The following is a 20,613-nucleotide window of genomic DNA, read 5'->3' on the forward strand; positions in this document are numbered from 1 at the left end:
AGCGCCGTTGAGCAATCGTCCTGTTGCTAACTGCTGGTTCAGGGTTTGATCCTTTGGTCTTGTGCAAACCGCCCCCCCACCCCCCTCCGGCTCCTCTCTTCTCTCTCTCATAAGCATCTGTTTCCTCTGGCCCGCAGGGTCAATGGACAGGCACACACAAGCACAATTACTCACACACACACACACACAGACACACACTGGCATGTACACTCACATTAAGGAGAGACCTCCAGCTCTGGTTGAGTGTGTTACGAGTCTAAAGGGGCTGTCCGTGAGGTTTTCAACCCCGGTGGGTAAAGATGTTGTCGAGGGTGTTTGGGGGGTTGTTGTTTTTAAAATGCCAGTCAGCTGATGCATCATTGTAACATTGTGTGTGTGTGTGTGTGTGTCTGTGTTCGTGTGTGTGTTGTATGTTCACCCCCCGCCCCGACCACAAGGATATGACTTTGGTCCGTCTCTCCAGCTGTCCCTCCTCCAACCCTTCTCTGACTTCACATGATTTATTCTCTCCACCACATTTTTTATGAAGAGTCCTCTCCCTCTGCCTCATCAAATCTCCTTTTAAAACATGGCTTTAAACCCCCCCACCACCACCCCCACCCCCTCCAGTATGGGACTGATTAGCTGCAGGGGAATAACACGAAACAGACATTATTCTCTTTCTCTACAGAAATAACTGTGTTTACACTCAGATCGGTTGGTTTAAAAAAAGAAGAAAAAAAAAATTTATGATGTTTTGGAGCCGTCAACCATTTTCTGTCAGCGAGGCTAAAGGTGAGCGAGGTTGCGGCTAACAAGGTGCAGCAACAGGCTCAATGAGAGTTGGAGCAGCAGCAGCAGCAGCACGAACGGAGAAGGAAAAGCAGAATGAAATCACGGAGCCGAGTTAAAACACACGTCAGGTGTCCATTTAAAAACATCTGCTGCTTTTTTTTTTTCCATTCGCACAAATTAGATGCAAGTTCGTTTGCTGCATTGTGTTAGCATAGGCTAGGCTACTAATTCTAGCTTCTTATTCCCTTAACACGGTCTGGCCCGTCCAGGGGCTGATGGGAAATGAATTAATCGCAACCAAACACACAGGTCGGTGGGTGGTAAGGGGTTAATGATCACAACACGATGAAGAAGAAAGTTACAAAAAGACACAAACATGAATTGATAGACATGGTTTTATATATAGTCAGTCTAGTTCACTTCTGAGTGATTGATATGACACAACTTTAGAGTTACATCGCTGTATTTTATTATTGTGTTGTTTGCTGATCCAACAGTTTTTGGACTCGATGTAAAATCTTTATTATACACATATTCAATGTTGTCAAAATATCTGACATTTATGGGTCAGATTTAGGCACAGAGAGTAGGCCTAGACCTACAAAAAGTTAGTTTTAGGAAGAGATTTTATTGAGTATCCATAAGGTAAGATGATCCTTATTGTCATGGTTACAATGATAACAATGTGGTTAATGCTCACGGGTTATGGAAACAACATAAACAGCTACACATGTTCCGTCATATTCATGTGTTTTATTGACGGAGATTTTTATTTCCATCTCTTTATCACCGTAGCCTTTACTTGTGTTATAACTAGCTGCTACAGCCACTAGATGTCGCCTAGCAACAAAACGTACAGTAACAATGGTTCATCTACAGGCTCGTTTTGGCCTGAAGCTGCTTCTAACTTTGTCTCTTGGCCAGTTTGTTGTAAAAATCGCAAATTAGAAACAACTGGCTGGTTAAAACATAAACAGAACAACATGCAAATGAAATCAGCTTCATAGGAAACTCATCTGTATTACAACACTGTATATGTGAGTGGGAGGGAAGCAAACTGACAACCAGGCAAGAGTGCAAACTGCCCACAACTCGGTCCAGCCGTAGCTACTATTACAGAGGTTTTTGACCTGCACTTGTTTATTTTTACAGGCGAACTAGTTTTTTTTTCCTGCTCCGTAATCAGCCTTTCAGCCTCATGGGGGGGCTTTTTACCGCACAGTTGATAAACACCACATTGGCCGTGTATGCAGGCAAAAAAAAAAACCTTTAGCCCCGAACTGATTCTAACGTGACATTTTAATCAGATTCCAGGCGAGGATGCATGAATGTGTTCATCATCATCATTACTTTCATAAATGCTCGGTTTTAGTGATGAGTCTCCATGTCTCATAATTGTTGTTTTTGCAGAAGGGCCGCTCCTCGCTCTCTGCCAAGAACACTGGTCAGGACAAAAACGCTGCTTTCTCTTCTTTAATCACGAAAAAAAAGTGAAGAGATGGCACAGAAATCAGCTATTGGCAGGTTTGTCCAGATAAAAAAAATTAGAAATAAATAAATAAAGGTCTCTCTCAGCCTGTATGAGTTGCATGTTAGCTCCAACGGCTGCTCGCTGGACTGCACTGTATAATATCTGGACTTTGAACACGTCGCCTCCTGTTCGAGGGGCCTGGGGTCTTTAACAGACAGCGGTACGGCCATAAGTCACTTCTGTCAGACAAGAGGAAAATCAAAACCCTCTGTCACAGCAAGACAGTCGGCTCAGTGAAAAGGCTGCTGCTGCACACACACACACACACACACACACACGCTTGCTTGCTTGCTAGCTCGCTGTCACACACATATCAGTGACCTAGAACAAGTTCTTCCCTCCTTTTTTTTTTTTGCTCATTCTCGCTCGAGTGTTGCCGATGCTCGCTTGTGCATGTGAACGTCTGGCTGTGGATCCGGGCTGCAGCAGCGCACATACGTCTGCATTCATGTGTATGTGTGTGTGTGTGCTTGTGCAGCTTTTGGGTTGTGCGTGTATGTGTGTGTGTGTGTGTGTGTGTGTGTCTCTTCTCCACCAGTTCAGCACTAATGAGGCAGGTGACAGTGTGGGTCTGAGCGATGGAACAGAGTGTCAGCAGGCCTACCGACTACAGCCTGGCTCTGCATGACAACATGGTGGGAAGGACACTGGTGAAGGGAACAAAGGAGAGAGGGAAGAAGGGACAACGGGCGGATGGGTTGAAAAAAAAAAAGAGGGGGGCTACATGCCGGAAATAGACTTTGACCAGTGTGTGAGCTTCTGAAGGCCACTATCAATAGATTTGGATGGAACATGCTCCTGCTGGCGCCGAGGCATATTTACATCTGACTTCTTTCATGCCAGAGATTTTTCAGGAGAAGCTCGGAGCGGGGTGCCAGATGATTCAGAGCCCCGGGTCAGACGAGTTTCAACAATATTATGGAAATGATATGAAAAGCCTCCTTTTTGCTGTCTTTCACAAAACTTGAACTTTTTTTTTTTTTTTACTCACTCACAGAAAACTTTTGTCCACTCTGATGATAAGAAAATGAAACGCAGATCCTCCCTCCCCAGAATTAAATATTAGTCCAGAAATGGAGAGAATTAATTACAAGATACAGGATTGTACTGTATGGAGACCTGGAAGCGACAAAATTTTTATTATTATTTGAGGAAAAATCAGCTCAGTGACTCTTAAAATGTGTGAAATTATTTAATCTATGAAAAATGTGCAGCCTTACTTTTTATAATAAAATGAAGACAGATTACTTTACGAGTTTTTCTAGTCGCACTTTACGTAAATGCGAAAAACTGCAGTTCCTTGGACGACCACTTGAGGGAGTCGATCTCCATAAACTCCTATGTTAAAATCTCCAACTTGTACGTCAGAAATAAAATAAATGTATAACCCAATACAAAACACGCTATTGCAGGCGTGGCCACCTTGAGTTTTGGATTAGCAGGGAAGTGGGCAGAGTCAGGCTCTGCAGCCCACTCTGAGCTTCTCAGAAACATTTGGGTAACGTCACATCTATCTTTATTTATAGTTTATAAATCACACTTTAAGCCTTAGAATAAAGTATTTCCTTCTCGTCCCTCCTTGGCTTCTCTACTACAGCATTAAGTTGATCACGAGATGATTAAGCACGTTCTAATCGAGTCGATTTGGCCGAGGATATACACTGGGAAAAACAGAAAAGAGAGAAAAGTCTTGGTCCAACTTCTTTATCTGCCCGTCTGTTATCTGAGAACATTTTCCTCGCTGTAGCAGCAAACACAGAAGAATGGAGGAAGGAGTCGATGGATTGGCTGGAGTTTGATACGTTGGAGTTGTACAGGAGGGATATTGATGATGTATGAGTCTTATCTGCAAACAGACAGGTCTTAGTGCTGGAATGTATTCTCACCGACACCATATATATACACTCACACATACACACACACTTTATCCACAAGTCTCTGTGTTCACACTCTCTGTTGGGTACCATCATTATCCTCATATCTATAAATATCAGACTTTTCTCTTTTTTTCTCCACCCCTCCTCCCCCCTCCCCTCCCTCTGCTTCCTTCCTCCCTCCCTTCTCTCCCTCCATCTCTGTTTGCTCTTTTTCTGGGTCACCTGCTCGGCTCAGCCCCGGCTGAGATACTCCAGCTGAGTTACATTCACAGTTTAGCGGAGAGAAAGAAAGGGGAGGAGGGGGGATGGATGCACACACAAACACACACTTTTGAGGCGTAGTTCCAGTGGATCCGATTCCATGCTGAATGGATTATCACACTCAGTAAAAAGCTGACAGAAATATTGTGAAGATACATGCACAGATGCGCAGATGCTACCTTTTCTGGAGCTATTATTAGCCACAATAGGGATGTACTGGATGTATGTATGTGCAGAGGATTGATGGCGATAATGTAGGAACACACCTAAATCCTTCTCTTTAAGGATCAGTGCAGGGACGTTTGCTCAGAATACAGTAGTTTGGTAGAAAAACAGAAAAGTCAGCAAATGAAAATATTAAAGGAGAAAAAAGGAAAAAAGGTGCTCTTGCCCCCCTCCCTCCACCCCGCCGCCCACTAGCAAAGGCATGCATGTAATGTCATTATTCCAATTGGCATGGGTGTAGTGAGCATTAGCCTTTGCAGACTTTACTAAATTTTATTCCCACTGGATGTTCACAGCACAACAAGATATGAATGTGGTTCCGCTCTGGATATTTGGATGGATGGATGGATGGATGGATGGATGGATGGGCGTGTTCACGGCTTTGCAGCTACTTCATTAATATCTGCTGGCTGCCTTCTCACCTACTTGGTGAAATTGGGAAGGTTTTAAATCTTATCACCTGACGTCGTGATCGGTTTCCGATCTCAAGTGCCTCCTTGAGAATAAGAAAAACTTCCTTTTCACTTCAGTCGTTAACGTCAGCATCTCGACTTCCAGGGTGCTAATTGAGTCGGCTTCTAGCACTGCTAGTTATTGTAATTGTTTTCGAGGCAAATGCAGAGACTGCTTGCCGAAAAATTGCCCCCCTACGTTTTGCATGAATTTACCTCTAAGACAACTCTTGTCTGGTAACGTTCTATTATTATCTCATAGCGTGGTGGATGTGCAGGTCACAACTTGTCCACCAGAGAGTTTTGGAGTTGTTGGATTGTGTATTTGATGAGTTTGATGAGGGAAACCAAGAAATCCCATGAGCCTCCGTAGCGTAGCTCTGAGCAGCTCGTGGCTCTGCTCCGCCGTTCTAAAAATAGCTTGCACCGGCAATTAAAGGTAACAAACCTACTGCTATGACTATAGTGATTATGGCAATGGGAGAATTTGCCAAAATGTTGAACTATCCCTTTAAGTATCATGAGTTATTTCATCTTGCACTACGTTCAAAGTTTTCTCCGACCTCCCTCCCATTTAAGGGGTAGCTTTAAGGGTTGGAAAGCACTTTACCTTGCTCTTAAATGAATTGGGACGCCCTACTCTTACACGAGAACACGCAAAACTGAGTGCTAGGGCTAAAATAGAGTGGAATTGGGTAAAATGGGACAGGGCCCAAGTTGGACAAATAATAAGGAACCACTGGTCTGAGGAGTTGAGCTGCTGAAATTAAAGCATTAGTCATAAAATTAAAGCGTCCCTGAAGAACGGATCATAACACGTCTCTACATGGCTGCACACGGACCCCAAGTCCCTCCTTATTGTTATAATAAAAAATCCACTGGCGTGCTGTAATAACCAAAAGGTAATCTCTTCCATAAAAACTGACCCACGTTCTTGTTTTCAGTGGTTTTATGGTGTAAAAGGGAAACGTGAGCTGCAAGTGACACAAGCTTCACTGTGAAACCTCAGGACATGTGACCTGGGGCCTTTTCCTGTCCGATGACAACACACTGGTGACACAGGTTCTGCTCATGTCACTGCAAATCAGCAGTTCCCAACCTTTTTGCCTCGTGCCTCCTGATGAAAACAGCTGAGAGCAGCTCAACCAAAGAGCTTTCTTTTTTTTTTTTCTTCTCTTGGCCGAAGCTCTGACCTCAGAGTCGGCCCTCACACAATAGCTCCCCCACCTATTCAAATTATTTAAATACAGAGGACAAATTCTGGGTATGTGCAAATAAAGAGCTTCTTTATCTCCGGCCCAGAGCAAATATAATATAATTCATGCTTTCAATTGTGCAACAGTAAATGGAACAACGGTCTGTTAAAAATAAAAAAAAGGAAAAAGTTGAGTTTCTTCAAAGTTTGTTTGAACACGCTTTCAATTTGCTGTTACAGTATATAATGGAACATTGGTTTTTATTTCATTTTAAAGCAAAGTGAAAAACCAGGACAATCCGGTGAAAAGCTTTCAGCTGGGACTCTTTCTGTCTCTCCAGAGGTGTGAAGTGAGAGGATAGAAGGGCCTCTGATCACAAGATAAAGGCAGAACAACAGAATTAGCACTTCAAACAACAAGGCACTGGTTTATAAAAAATAAATAAATAAATAAATGAAAAAGCGGAAAAAAATAGGTATACACACTTCATATCCGCCGGGGTCAGAGTAAACACAGCCTGCAGAGTCAGTGCCATTTTAATGGGGGGATTAGCCTGGATGAAGCGGGAGATGGAGGGAGAGATGGAGGAGAGGAGAAGGACAAACATCCACAGCCACTTGTAGCAGTCGGTGTGTGTATAGTATGTGTACAAAATGCATGTGTGCGAATGTGTGTGTGTGTGTGTTTACCCACTTGATTGCTTGTCTTTGGGATGCAGCGACAGGCAGATAGTAACATTCATCTATTTTGTATATTTTTTCTCTCTCCACTTCAAAAACTAATAAGCGGTGAATGAGAGGGCACGGCCACATAGCGCTGAATCTGTTCCACCGTCTCACTCAAGTGTCCTCACATCAGCTACTTTGATGACTGAGAGAGTTGTTGGATCAGTGAGTGAGATCTTTAAAGTTTTTTCTTTGTTTTTTTCCGGGCTGCAAAACTGTTTTTTTTTTTATCCACACCAGCAGTGTAGCTACGGACGACAAAGTCAGTCCTTCACCTCGGCCCAGACTCGGCCCTGTTTCTTGTTGATCTCTCTCTTCCTGTTCGACCCAACCGGCCGAGGCAGATGGCTCCACCCACCCTGAGTCTGGTTCTGCTCAAGGTTTCTGCATCTTAAAATGAAGTTTTTCTGTCCCTGACGCCATGTGTGCTTGCTCTTGGTGGGATCTGTTGGGTCTCTGTATGAAGAGAAGATCTACACCTTCTCTTTTTTTAATATGTTGATCTTGAGATATGTTATGAATTGTCGCTATATAAACACAAAATGACTTGTCTTTAGTTCACACTTGGCATTTAAGGGGAACTATACAAGTTCGGTCTCTTTTCCTCTGTTTTGCTAACCCTCTTCCCGGCCATGTGCATTTGTTTTCAACAAAGCCGGTGAGAAATCAATCCATGGAGCGATGGATAACATTATATATCATATATAATGTTACCTGTGTATATTTGTGTAGTCTTATCTGTCATAAACAAGAGATTACGGGTTACGAGGCGCGTTACGTTTGTGTGGCAGTGCCGCAGAGACGAGAGCTGGGACACAAGTCATTTATTTAACCAGCACTAGGACTCTGGAGCTGTTTAATTAAGGTAAAAATGTAGCATCGTTCCTCTTTAATGCACCTCCATATGTGGCATGAAGAGGGTGAACAGATGTAGCCAAGTCCACGTTAGAACGCGGTCTGAGTGATCACATCACAGACGCGTCCTCACCTGAACCTGCGGCGGCTCCACTTTACATTTTACTCATTTGGTTTCGACTTCCAAGTGAGGGACGTCACTTAAGCTGCAGCGGCTCCGGGGACCTTGAAGTATAAGAAACTAAGTGCTACATATATTCAAGGAGAGCAAGGAGATCAAGTGGAAGCTCTGAAAGTGCATAGTAAGTGTTAGTTAGGTATGATGGGGTGTGAAAGGTGTTCGGAGAGGAGGTGCTGAGTTTTTTCAAGGGATTCGTGGAGCTCACTCATGATCAGATCAACTGAGTTAGCAGCTAGCATCCAGCCTGAACAACCAAGTGTGAATGGAAGGCCGGCAAACAGAGGTCGTGGTCCTGACAGGACGACGTTTCTGTTTTGAATTGTCACAAAATACCTAAAGAGCTAAATGAAATATGAGGATAAATTACAGCTGTTGTAGTGCACGAGACCTGGCCATTCTCCTCAGCCATCTGGGTGGGGTTTGGGGTGGGGGGTTGGGGGGTTGAAAGAGAATAGAGAAGAAAAATTTCCATGCCACAAATGATGTCATTTGTGTGATCTCTGGTTCACAGAGATTCAGACTTCAGACCTCAGCTTTGGTGGAAAAAATAGCAGTGACAGAGCGTCTTACATTCTCCTGCACTGTAAAATGTAATTGTATACCTTACTAAGAAAGAAAAGTGACCTTAACTAATTTCATCTTACTCTGTTGACTACCCTCACCTAAACTTAGTAAAGACAACTTTCTACTGAGGCAAGTAATCAAACTCATCAGCTGCAAGTACCCTGTACTTAGAGGTATAAGTGAGCAAGACGCATCTGCATCACCAGCAGCAACTCGGCAGCATTCGGCAGCTCTCGTCGAACGCACATGCGCAGTTGCCCACTGACGAGTGACGACGTGCTTTGAATGAAGCGCCCGGTAAACCGTCAACAACAACAAGGCGGCTGCTGCAGCTAGAGACACGGTAAGTTTCACTGGTTTTGTATGTTGCAAAGTCGTTTTTTTCCATATACTTTATCCGTTAGGTCTGGAGTTTTGTTGTTGTTGTTGTTGTTGTTGCTGCAAGTCGGTCCTTTGCAGACATGTGAAAGCTAAAGCTAAAGCTAACTCAATGTAAAACTGTAAGGATAGTGTAACATTTAGGGATTTACTGGAGTTTCAGCAAACACGGCGTGTTAGCTGAAACGCGACGCGATAGCAATTCGAACACATTAGCACATTTAGCATTGTTTAGTACTGTCACAACGCCACCCGTCCATGTGCCCGTGTTTGTGTGTTTGTGTGTGTAAGTGCGTGCGTGCGTGTGTGTGCGTGTAAGTGCGTGTGTGTGCACCATCGCCAGAGAGAGAGCCACTCGTTTATTGTTGGGAAATGCTGGATGCTCTGGTTGATAAGTTTAGTTTTTTATATCCTGTACAGCCCTAATCTATGTTTGTGCTATGATTAAAGTTTAACTGATTGATTTTGTCGTTTCTTTTGTAGGTTTTGATTTCTGAAGACAGAAACCAGCTATGCATTGGAAGTGTAAGTACTGTTTGTTTTCTTCTGAAAAAAGGGTTTATATAAATTATTAAAAAATTAAAATATTAATTTGTCATACTTTTCCTTTTCAGGAGCAAGGGGGGAAGTGTTGGCCAGAAACTTCAGAAGTATGCAACAAGTCACACCAGAGGTAAGTTTCTCGGATACAAAGTAACAGTTTTTTTTATGTGGGGAACAAAATACACAACCCCATTGTGTGTGCAGAGCTATTAATTGATTGTCCTTTAACACAGGAGTGATGTGTGTTTGACATGATTTTTCAGAGTAGAGATATTACTGCTAAGTGAACAGCAGTCCTCCGTGGCCTTCCTGTGATCCTTGGAGATGAGAACACAGACTTCTTCAAGACATGCTTTGTAAGTCGTCTTTATTACTATTTTTCTAATTCCACACCACATGATGTCCACTCTATTTAATTCTGCTTCTTATGTTACTTTGATAGCTTTAGTTTTAGTTACTTTTCTTCCACTCAGCCTGAATCAGTATTTCTTACGTAATGCACTGATGACCTATCCCCAATCAGAACACTTTTAGTGGTATCTGCTGACTTTCAGGAAGGATTTAGTCGCAGTTCCCTAGTGTCACCCCATGTGAAACCCAAATGTCTTCAAGAACAAAAGAAGTACAATGAATTTCACTTAGCTGATTTTAAGTAGAAGGGTTCTACTGATATCTCTTATCACTGTATGAAGTGCAACATGTAGTTAGTTAAACACAAAAATGTTATGAACTTTCCCTTGCAACAACATCAACACTTATTTATCGCTGATGCTCTTGGGAAATGTGCTCGCTATACTGTCACAGGAGGCTGTGGACTGTCATAGGTGTGACAGCTGCAAACTGTAGGAGTTTCACATTCCTGTACTACACTGGAAGTTTACTCATCAGCCTCCTGTGGTAGTAGCGAGTACATTGCCCAGAAGCCGCAGTGATGAAGAAGTGTTACATTATAATTTTAGTGTCTGTGTTGTGTTTTCTGCCATAGAAATTCAAATCTTATATGTAATTTTGGTGTTGCTGCTATTGTTGTTAGGACTGCGAAGACCCAGACATGTCTCAAACCCCAATTGGGATCCTGACCATCCTTCCTGAGGACAGACAGGCCTCCCCTGACTCACTGCACCTTCAGTCTTCAGGTACTTTTTGGAAGGAAGAATTGTCATGGATGACCTTGGAAATCTTCCACATGCCAACAACTGAAGTACACCTTCGACTTCAACCAAAAGGTGCTTCTCTCACTTGGACATAAATCCCTAAAACCAAAAATACAATCACTCAAAAATCTTCTGATGCAATGTGCTCACGATGTGAATGTGACGTGACATTATAACCACACTTGAGCCTGGACCCTATTTTTACATGTATTTGTGTTCAGAACAAAAAAGTTTAATTATTAAACTTTGTTTTCCATTCAAACTGTTGTCTGTTGTCTCTTCGTTTCAATAGCTTATCACTTTTAGTTCAGCTTACTTGAGCATATCAAGGCAATCGGTTTCCTGATATTTTGCTAGTAATGTGAACTTGTAAAACTTGTAAGGATAACTTATTTTTACGAGTACTGCTTAATTAACATAACTCACAAGTTTAAGTAGTCATAATTGACATTTTATAGTCAACCTAACTAATGATTTTGAGTTAACTTCACTCAAGTTTACTGCCATTATCTGAGTTGTGTAAACACAATTATTTTCAGCTATATCGCCTTAAAATGAATTAGCTACTTTACTTGGGAATTTTGAGGCAATCGGTTTCCTGACTTTTTTTAAGTAAAGTGAACTTATTACAATTTACAGTGTGAGCTGCCACTTCTAGAAATAAGCGCTTAACGCTGCATTATAAAGAGATACTCAAGCTCAGTCAAGTCATTGTCACATGTTTTTCCATCTCTCCCCTTAAGGCTTGGCTGGGAACGCGCCCAACTTTTGACAGTCTCTCTGTGACATACTCTCAGTGCACCTGTTATCCAGCTTTTTCATTGCACTTAATTATCCCATTGTTTATCATGACGGCAAGTCATCCTTCAGCTTCAGACAGGGGGCTATATACAGTACAAAGAAAAGAAGTGGCCATAAAAAGCACAAAGGGGGAAATGTGTCTTCCAGCCGTGGGGCCAGTTTATAGGCCAGGAAGTTTAATGGTTTCTCCCCCACCGTGAGTGAGGCAGGGGAGGGAGGGAGAGGGGGTGAGATCCAGGTCTGGACTGAAATTCAGAGTGTAGAGATTTATGACCAGGCAGCGGGCCAGCATTCAGAACCAGGGCTCATTCACAAATCTCCACATCCACAAGTCGGAGAAAAATCAGCCAGAGGAAGAGAAGTCAATCGACAGCGGGAGGAGAAACGGGGGCCTGGTGGGAAAGGGATGTATAGGCGGGATTTGGGATGGATTCACTGGAGACGGTGGATACAGACGGGTGACAAATCAAAAGAAAAAACAAAATACAGGACATAACAAATGCAAATGCTTCCACACAGGTGCAGTGCATGGTACAATTAAGCAATTAACATCCAGTTTTGCTCTGTGGCATGTATATAAATGCTAAGCAGGCTCAATTGATTCTGGTTTGGTGTCATGACGGCGAGATAAGAGAAAAAGACAGTCACGAGTTTGATTTTGAAAGAGCGATCGTCGTCGTTGGGACGGAGATGTGCAGGAGCTTCGGGAACAAAGACGCTCAACTAAACTGGCGAGTGACTAAAGTGGCATCTGCCTTTAGATCGGTGGGAAACAAATGAGATATTCGCATCGCAATGGAGCTAAGAAAATGAATGACCCACAATGTCAACGCCAGGCCGTCCACTGACTGCGTCAACAGGAACAGTCTGCACAGGACTACGACGTGTTTGACAGTTTCTCTCTGCCGCCATCATCAAAACACTAAATGAGGGAATATTTTAAGGAAGAATGGTTCATCCCTCCAGCAGAGTTCAGAGACTTTATGAATCAATGCCAAGGCGTATTGAAGCTGTTTTGGCGGCACACGGCGGCCCAACACCTCGCTAAGACACTTTATGTTGGCTTTTCCTTTAATTTGTCACCATCTGTATATTTCAAAGCGAATGTTTGGCAGTTAAGATGGAACACGTTTTCCCTTTCCAACAGGAGATGAAAAAACGGACAGGAGAGGATGAAAAGGATGAAATGGCAGGCAGCGGGGAGGAAGAGAGAGCTGCTCAGGTATCTGAGCCCGGGGACTCACGGATAGACTCTAAAAAATCCTAACAAATTTTTAAAAATGCATCACACTGAATGCATCACGGCCTGATACTCATGCTAGATCCTTAAAAAACACGACTATCATCATGGACTGATATTAAGACCTCTACTCTCACAGAATCCCACTCAATCTATTCATATGCACATTTTTTAAAAGCACCATGTGTTGAAACAGCAACCAGAGCTCTACCTTGCAGCATTTAATGGTCTATTTGCCTCATTCCCATGGATAATTGGCCGAGCTATGATCCTATAAAGACATACTGTATTTCATATGCATCCATAACAGCAGCAACATTTGCTAAGCATGCTAAAACACAAGTAGTAGTCTTATTATTCACAACACCACGAGCCTGAATAAATAATATCTGTCATTTTTTTTGGGACATCTGTGCTACAGACTCAGAAATTCTACCTCTTTATATAAATAACTGGGATACAAAGGTCAAGAATCTTCCTCTGAAGAGATCTTCACAAAAGTGTATCTCAAACACAAACAACACACACTCAGACAAGCGGGCTGAAATTTTAATTTCAAGCTTGAAAACATAGACAATGGATCTGATCGGGGGAAATTACCAGTTACTCGTGTTGGTTTAAATTTGTATTTTCACAAAAATCAACGACATTGACAAAAGCGGCGCCTAAAGTCAAAAGTCAATTGGAGGTTTCAGAAGCTCGGCTCTGAACACTTCCTGTCCTTCACCTGCAGCTTGGTGGACGTACGTGTACAGCACTGTACACGCCACTTGACTGGGTTTAGAGCGCCGCTGGAAGTCGGTCCTCACCCAAAAAAACACCTGCTATCTATCGACCGAACAATTAAAGCCCATCCACGTTTCAAAGGCTGAACAATGAACACAGCACTTACAGCCTGGTGGCGAACTAACAAGCCATTTGGAGCCATTCACCTCTCCATCAATCCTAATTCCATTTTTGGCACAATCCTGTATTTAAAAGTAATACCAAAGCATTTTTAATGCTCCGTCTTTCGCTTATTCAAAACAAAAGTGAAATGTAGCTCTTTCACCTCCAGGGCAGCACAAACAATTGGTCACGTTACATCACATTTCATTTCTAATTCAGTCATCAAAGCTTGACCTTGTGTTTCGGTTCGGTGCACATCCGTTTGCCTTTTTGCTTACAAGAAACAAACAGATCTTTGTCCAGTACATTTTTACTCAGTGTGACTTGCAAGAAGAAAAACTAAGGCTTCATACGAGCTGCAGCTGCAGAGTTTTGCATGACTGACTGTCATTCAACCGGAATGAAGTTTGTTTTGATTATTTTTTTCCCCATAGGCCCACGAGGCACATGATGTAAAATGACGACTTGCTAATAACGATCCAATGAAAACGTCGCCTGTGACTTCATTATTTTCATCACTTGGTCCATGTGAAGCCTAAATAGACTAAAGATAACGTCAAACATGGGTCTTAATTTCCTCTGGTCCTGATTAAGGGAACTTAAAAAACTGCAGATGTGAACGAAACAGACGCCTCCTGGCAGCCGTCCTTCAAAGTGTATTTTCCCTTTCTGTGGAAAAAAAAAAGAAGAATAAGAAAAGACGAAGAGTTGAACAAGTTGAAACAAAGATATATTCAGAATTTGAGGTGGACTTGATGGAGGGGGTGGATTATTTCAAACTGAATGTTTGGCAGCTCAGATGGAACACTTTTGCTTTCCAACAGAAAATAAAAACGGACAGGACACCAAGCTTCTCGTCAGCATTTTCCCTCTAAAAAGAATCATGACGGTATTAAAGGATAGGCATAAATTTGCTATCGATAATCCTCCTCATATGTCACCGTGACTGGAATGTGCTCCTGCAAGTGTTGATACCTTTTAAACGCCAATGAAGGCAACGGGAACTTCGTATCTAAAGGACGCAGTCATTTGTCATTGAACTGCCAAGCAGCTCTGCTTTGAAGCCAACGAGAACAAGAAGTCCTAGCTCCGAATAATGGAAACCTTGAAGATCTACAGTTCCTTGACAACTGAGTAATTTTTTTTTTTTTTTTAGTGCTGATAAAGACCATGTGAAATTGCCCTCGGATCGAGGACAAGTGGAACAGGAGAGGCGATAGTTTAATCATCTGCTGTTACCAAAGTCAAAAATGATCTGTCAGGCTTCCTCATGTGGTGACACCAGCTCCAGACCCATGCTGCTGCTGCTCAGCATCAATCTGTTGATCACTCTTTCATTATCTCCAGGTCTAATGCTAACGAACGTCTAGAGACCGGGATGAAGGAAACATCAACATCTAGTCCAACTATTACCAGACTTTTAAACCCTTAGAGGTCCAGTGTGTAATTATTGGCAAAATCTGAATATACTACCCAAGTGTATAATCGCTTTAAAAGAAAATTTGTCTGGTTTTCGTAGGCTTATAATAATTATTTTATATATACATATAGCAAAGGTCTTGGCTTTAGAGAGTGTCGCCATCTTGCACCGCCATGTTTGTACGGCAGCCCGAATGGAAATTCTAGCCAGCCAGAGAGCACATTTAGTGAGTTTTGCGTTCATAAATAGTTTAGATCTTCACCTCATCGCTCCATGCTCCTGAAATCGTCGCCCCAGTCGTGGTAAACAAGTTTTTTTGTCCTCAGAGGCCACCGTCACTTTGCCAACAGGGAAGTGAGTGCGCTGCAATCTAGAATCTGAACGCTAGAATTTTAACATTTTAATGTTTTCCCCCCATTTTAAACACTAGACCTTTAACACCCACTGGCCTGTGGGTCGTGTTGCTTCTAATTAATGATCGTCCCATTGGGGTTCTCGCTGAGTGCTGAGGCCAGTGGGTGTGGGTGTTAAAGGGACAACGAGGAGTTTCGAGGAGTTTCTATTTGGTTATAAAAAAGTCTCACGTTAATATGGATGAATCTACATTACCCACAATCAAACAGTCAATGGGCCCATTTTTGATAAATATATCGTTTTGTCTCTATCGTTTCGGTTTCGTGGCGAGTCATGAGAATAACGCCGGCGGTCAAAGAATTTCACGGTGCGCGCGGAGGCTCATAAATGTGTGAAAACACTTCGCTTTTCCGAAACTCCTCGTTGTCCCTTTAAAGAGTTTAAATAGATGTAAGATGTAGATGTTTCACATGCTCCAGTTGGCTCCTAGCTAACTTGTTTGTCACTTGTTTGGTCTGTCATGTATTGGCTTTACAAGGAAAAGGGGGAAGACAGGAGTCTGATTAAAAGGCCTAGTCGAGCCAAAACCATTTGTGTGGTCAGGAGTAGTGTGCATAATACCCCCCCCCCCCAAGAATCTCCTGGAGGAACCCTGGGGGTCCAAAGACCCCACTTGGTTTAGAAAACTACAACTTACTGGTTGGGAAAGGTCGTTGTGAGAAGAGACCAACGTGATGATGAGCTGTAAGACTACAACACTAAGAGACGGAAATGATTTGGTCAGAGCGTAGGTTGAATATCTGTGTGTGAGATATGTGTGTGTGTGTGTGTGTGGAGGTTGGGGGTAGGTGGGTGGGTGGGTGGGTTATGGCATCTCGTTACAGAGGTCTGCCACGGTGAGTCAAGCAGCAGTCAGACCGGCCATCAGCGTCGAGAGCCTCTTTACTGCTGCTCACTTCTCCGAGCGCCACCACCTCCAATCACACTGATGCCGTCCTTAGCGCCGCTGATTCCACCTAATCAGGAGTGTGTTTTTCTAATCAGGAGTGGGCGCCTTTTTAGCTCATTCCACCGACTCTTTAGTTCGTAGCACCGCCGCCGCCACCGCCGCCTCTCGCATCGTCTTTTTGGTTTCTTAATTTACATTTCGACACGGCTCTGGAAACGACCACTGGGATTTCGGCGGAGCTGTCCAGCCTCTTCCTTTTGCCAGTAAATGTCATAGTTTCCCCCCTCACACTCAGGAACTCCTAATAAAAAAAGTTGCTCCGAAAAACTCGATCCTCCCTGAACTAATCACTCCTCACTTCTCCTCGACCCCTGAGCTGATCCGTTTTCTGAGGATATTACAGCTGGATGGAAATAAGAAATGCGGGATGAATAGGTTTTGGGGGGGGGGGGGGGGGGGGGGGGGGGGGGGGTTTAAACAAACATAAACATTGAAAATGATAAATGAGCTGCACATTTTTATATCTTTCATGCAGAGATGCTGGAGGAAAGAAGAAGAGTAGGAGGAGGAGACAGGCAGAATTGGGATGGCTTCAAACTCACCCCTGAATTCATCTCCCGGCTGGCTGGCTCTGAGCGCTGCTCGCCGGCGGAGCCACGCCACCGACCGTCACTCCACACACTGAAAATCCCAGAGTCCGCGATAACGCCAAATGAAAAGAGGTAATATAAAAAAATCAATATAATCATGTGCATAATCACAACGTTGGCACGGTGCTCTCAGCTTGAGCTCATAACACCGATATGAGATTGGAGTTTATTGCATTAATCATGTAAACGTTGCTCTCGTGATTAAAGCAGAACTGCTGTTTATTGCTTGTAATTGTATTCGGGTCGGGCTACGCTCCCAGGAATACCACACGCAGCATTAATATTTGATGAACTGACTCTGGATCAGGCGCGGGAAGCCGGTTCCCCCTTTTATGTTGATGTGGGCCGGCGGTATTGGAGCTGACCTCAGAGCAGCAGTCATTTCTCTCCACAACACTTCACAGGGGCGCATTTGAATATCCACGTCAAAATTGTTAGCTCGCAATATCCTTTTCATTTTTCCCTCTATTTTTTTTTTTTTTATCAGTAAATCCAATATGGGGCATGAAAGCATGTGCATGCATAAAGAACAGCAGCCATATGACTGCTGGAGGGAGGGAGGGAGGGAGGGAGGGGGGTAGAGGATGTAAAGTGCTGAGAAACAACAAGAGAGGAAGAGACGCTCGTTTTTCTTTTCTTTTTTTTGACTTCTGAAAGCTCTTAAAAGCAGCGTTTTGGTCATGTGATACCGGCCAGGCTTTAAAAACCAGAGCGAGGGGACGGAAAGACAGAGGAGAGTCTGTGTCTGTGTCTTTGAAGGAGGAGACGGATTCACTCTTCACCTTCTCCTCGTGACCCCGATCACCAAAACAGAGACGAGACGAGACGGGCCTGAACACGAAGAAACTGATTTATTTTTCCCTCCCTCCCTCTCTTCATCTCTCCCTTCCTCCCTGGTCGTTCATGCTTCGCTGTGCTGGCCACAACTTAAAGGGATAGTTCTACATTTTGGCAAATTGGCCCATTGCCATAATCCCTGTAGTTTTAGGAGTAAGTTTGTTACCTTTAATTGTCAGTGCAAGCTATTTTTAGAACGGCGGAGCAGAGCCGTGAGCTGCTCAGAGCTACGCTACGGAGGCTAATGGGATTTCTGGGTTTCCCTCATCAAACTCATCAAATACACAATCCAACAACTCCAAAACACTCTCGTGGACAAGTTGTGACCTGCACATTCACCACGCTATGAGATAATAACAGAACGTTACGAGACAGAGTTGTTTTTGAGGCAAATGCAGAGACTGCTTGCTGAAATACTGCACTCGACAGGAACGCACATCAGCGGTTTTGCATGAATTTACCTCTAAAACAACTGTGTCTGGTAACGTTCTGTTATTATCTCATAGCGTGGTGAATGTGCAGGTCACAACTTGTCCACCAGAGAGTTTTGGAGTTGTTGGATTGTGTATTTGATGAGTTTGATGAGGGAAACCAAGAAAAACCATTCTCTCTCTCCCTCTCTCCCTCCCTCTCTCCCTTCTTCACCCGGACGGTCGTTCCTGCTTCTCTGTGCTGGAGACGCTATTGGAAGGAGTTTAGAGGCCTCTGATAGATTTCCTCGAAATGTTTTCAGGATATAAACTTCAAACACTTCGGATGGATCACTGCAGCTCAATGCGAGTCTGAGACATCCCATGGTCCCTCTCTCCCCCGGTCTCTTTCTCTCCGTGCTTTCATGTGACGTCAGATAGATTTAGTCCACGCTGGAGGGGTGAAGAAGAGCTTTGCTGAATAGACTCAAATGCTCAGTAAACACATGTAGAGGCTTAAAGGAGAAACTCTGAGATCCCGGAAACTCTGACCGACCTTCACAGATCCGTGTTTTGTGTTTGGTCCGTGTCGACAGGGGGAGTCGCTCGTACGTACGTCACCGCGTTTGACTTGTCGACATGATGTGAGCTCACTGAAAAGAGAAAAAAAGAAATTGCTGTTTATGCAACCTGTCATGCTGGGGAGTATTGACGGTTCGGTGATGCAATTATGCAGCACAAACGCTGAGTTGGTGTTTTTTTTTTTTTTTTCTCCCTCCCCTCTCTTCCCCTCTGTGGAGCTCTGACCCGCAGGCCCTGACAGCTCGGCTTTGGACTCCCCCCTTTCCTCACCCCCTCCCTCTCTTTTCCCTGATGTGCACCACAGCCTGTAGCTGTAGCTGTAGCTGACCCCCCCCTCACACAGACACACACACACAGATACACTACCACCACCACCAAAGCCTCCCTCCACAGTCACATTGTTCTCAGTGTGGATGAGTTTGATGCTTCATCGCCTCCGATTGATCAGATTTGTTCCTAATCATCTAATTAGTGTCAATAAAGACAAAACAGACATTTAATAAAAACAGTATTGGATTCATCCTGTAACTTTAGTATCAATGGGAAATCGATGCTTTAGATGCAACAGTAATGTAGAGTCGTAGTCACATTAATAAGCATATTTAAAGCGCCCCTATAAGGGATGTGTGCATTTGAATTAAAGGTTAATTAGCGTTTGAAACGACATCCTTCAGATGTTTTAATTTGAAATTTTTTATCCTTAAAAAATAAAAGCCCGCTGCCACTTTTCAAAGAGCCGATAAATCTCCTTTCTTCTCGTGGAATGAAACGATGGTCGGTGTTTACGCAGCGTTCACAGAGACTCTGTTTAGATTTAAAGCTAAATTTGAATTTATATCGCTGGCAGCTATTGATCGGTGATTGAAGGCGGCAGTTATTAAAGTTTAAATTTTATAATCTGTAACGTGCACAATACAAATGTCCTCACGGGCTCAAAACTGGCACATTGAATTCATAGTTTATATTGATTTATATTAACGCAGCGGCTTCATCAGGCTCAACGCTGAGTTGAGTCTGAGCAGCTGTTGTTGGGTTTTATCAGAAAGTCTCTCGGCTCTTTCTCTTTCTTTCTGTTTCCTGATGCTGTGAACTTGTTTAATGTCGTGTGTGTGTTTACATGACGGACTGTAGAAACACACACTGCAGCGGGTGTGGAGGGGGGAGGGAGGGAGAAGAGGAGGGGGAGGGAGGGAGGGGCTGGAAGCAGCTCAGAAGATTCCTCAACAATGAGAAACAGATGATCGTGTTCTTACAGCTACAGTGTCGGCGTGCACGTGTGTGTGTGTGAGTGTGTGTGTGCGTGCGGGAACGAGTGAGCGAGCGAGTGCGGTGTGTTTTCTCCAAACTTTATTGCGAACACATTTGGACGATCGCAGCTGCAGTCTGCTGCACTCTGGCAGAGCGATGACACAATACTCGAAAGGTTTTCCTGCTTGCGGTCAGATTTGTTTTTCAGAGCCTTCCCTCCCTTCGTCCTCCCTCCTTCCCTCCCTCCTTCCTTCTCCCTCTCTCCCTCTCTCCTTTGCCTGGCCCTGCAGCGGGTTGCACAGAGGTGAGTGTGTGTGGGATGGCGTTGCTGTGGGACTGACAGGGAAGCAACAATCTTCTCCAGCCAGTAAAACCAGCTCACGGTTGTCAAGAGTGGTGCCGAATGTTACGAAACAATATCTTGGCAGGCTGTTTTCTCTCCCACCCACTGCTTTAGAAGCAAGAAGTCATCGTCTGCAAACCGCACATCCAGAGATGATGACATCCCTGGCTCTTAT

The sequence above is a fragment of the Trachurus trachurus genome, assembly GCF_905171665.1.
Source record: "Trachurus trachurus genome assembly, chromosome: 23".
NCBI classification, from domain to species: domain Eukaryota; kingdom Metazoa; phylum Chordata; class Actinopteri; order Carangiformes; family Carangidae; genus Trachurus; species Trachurus trachurus.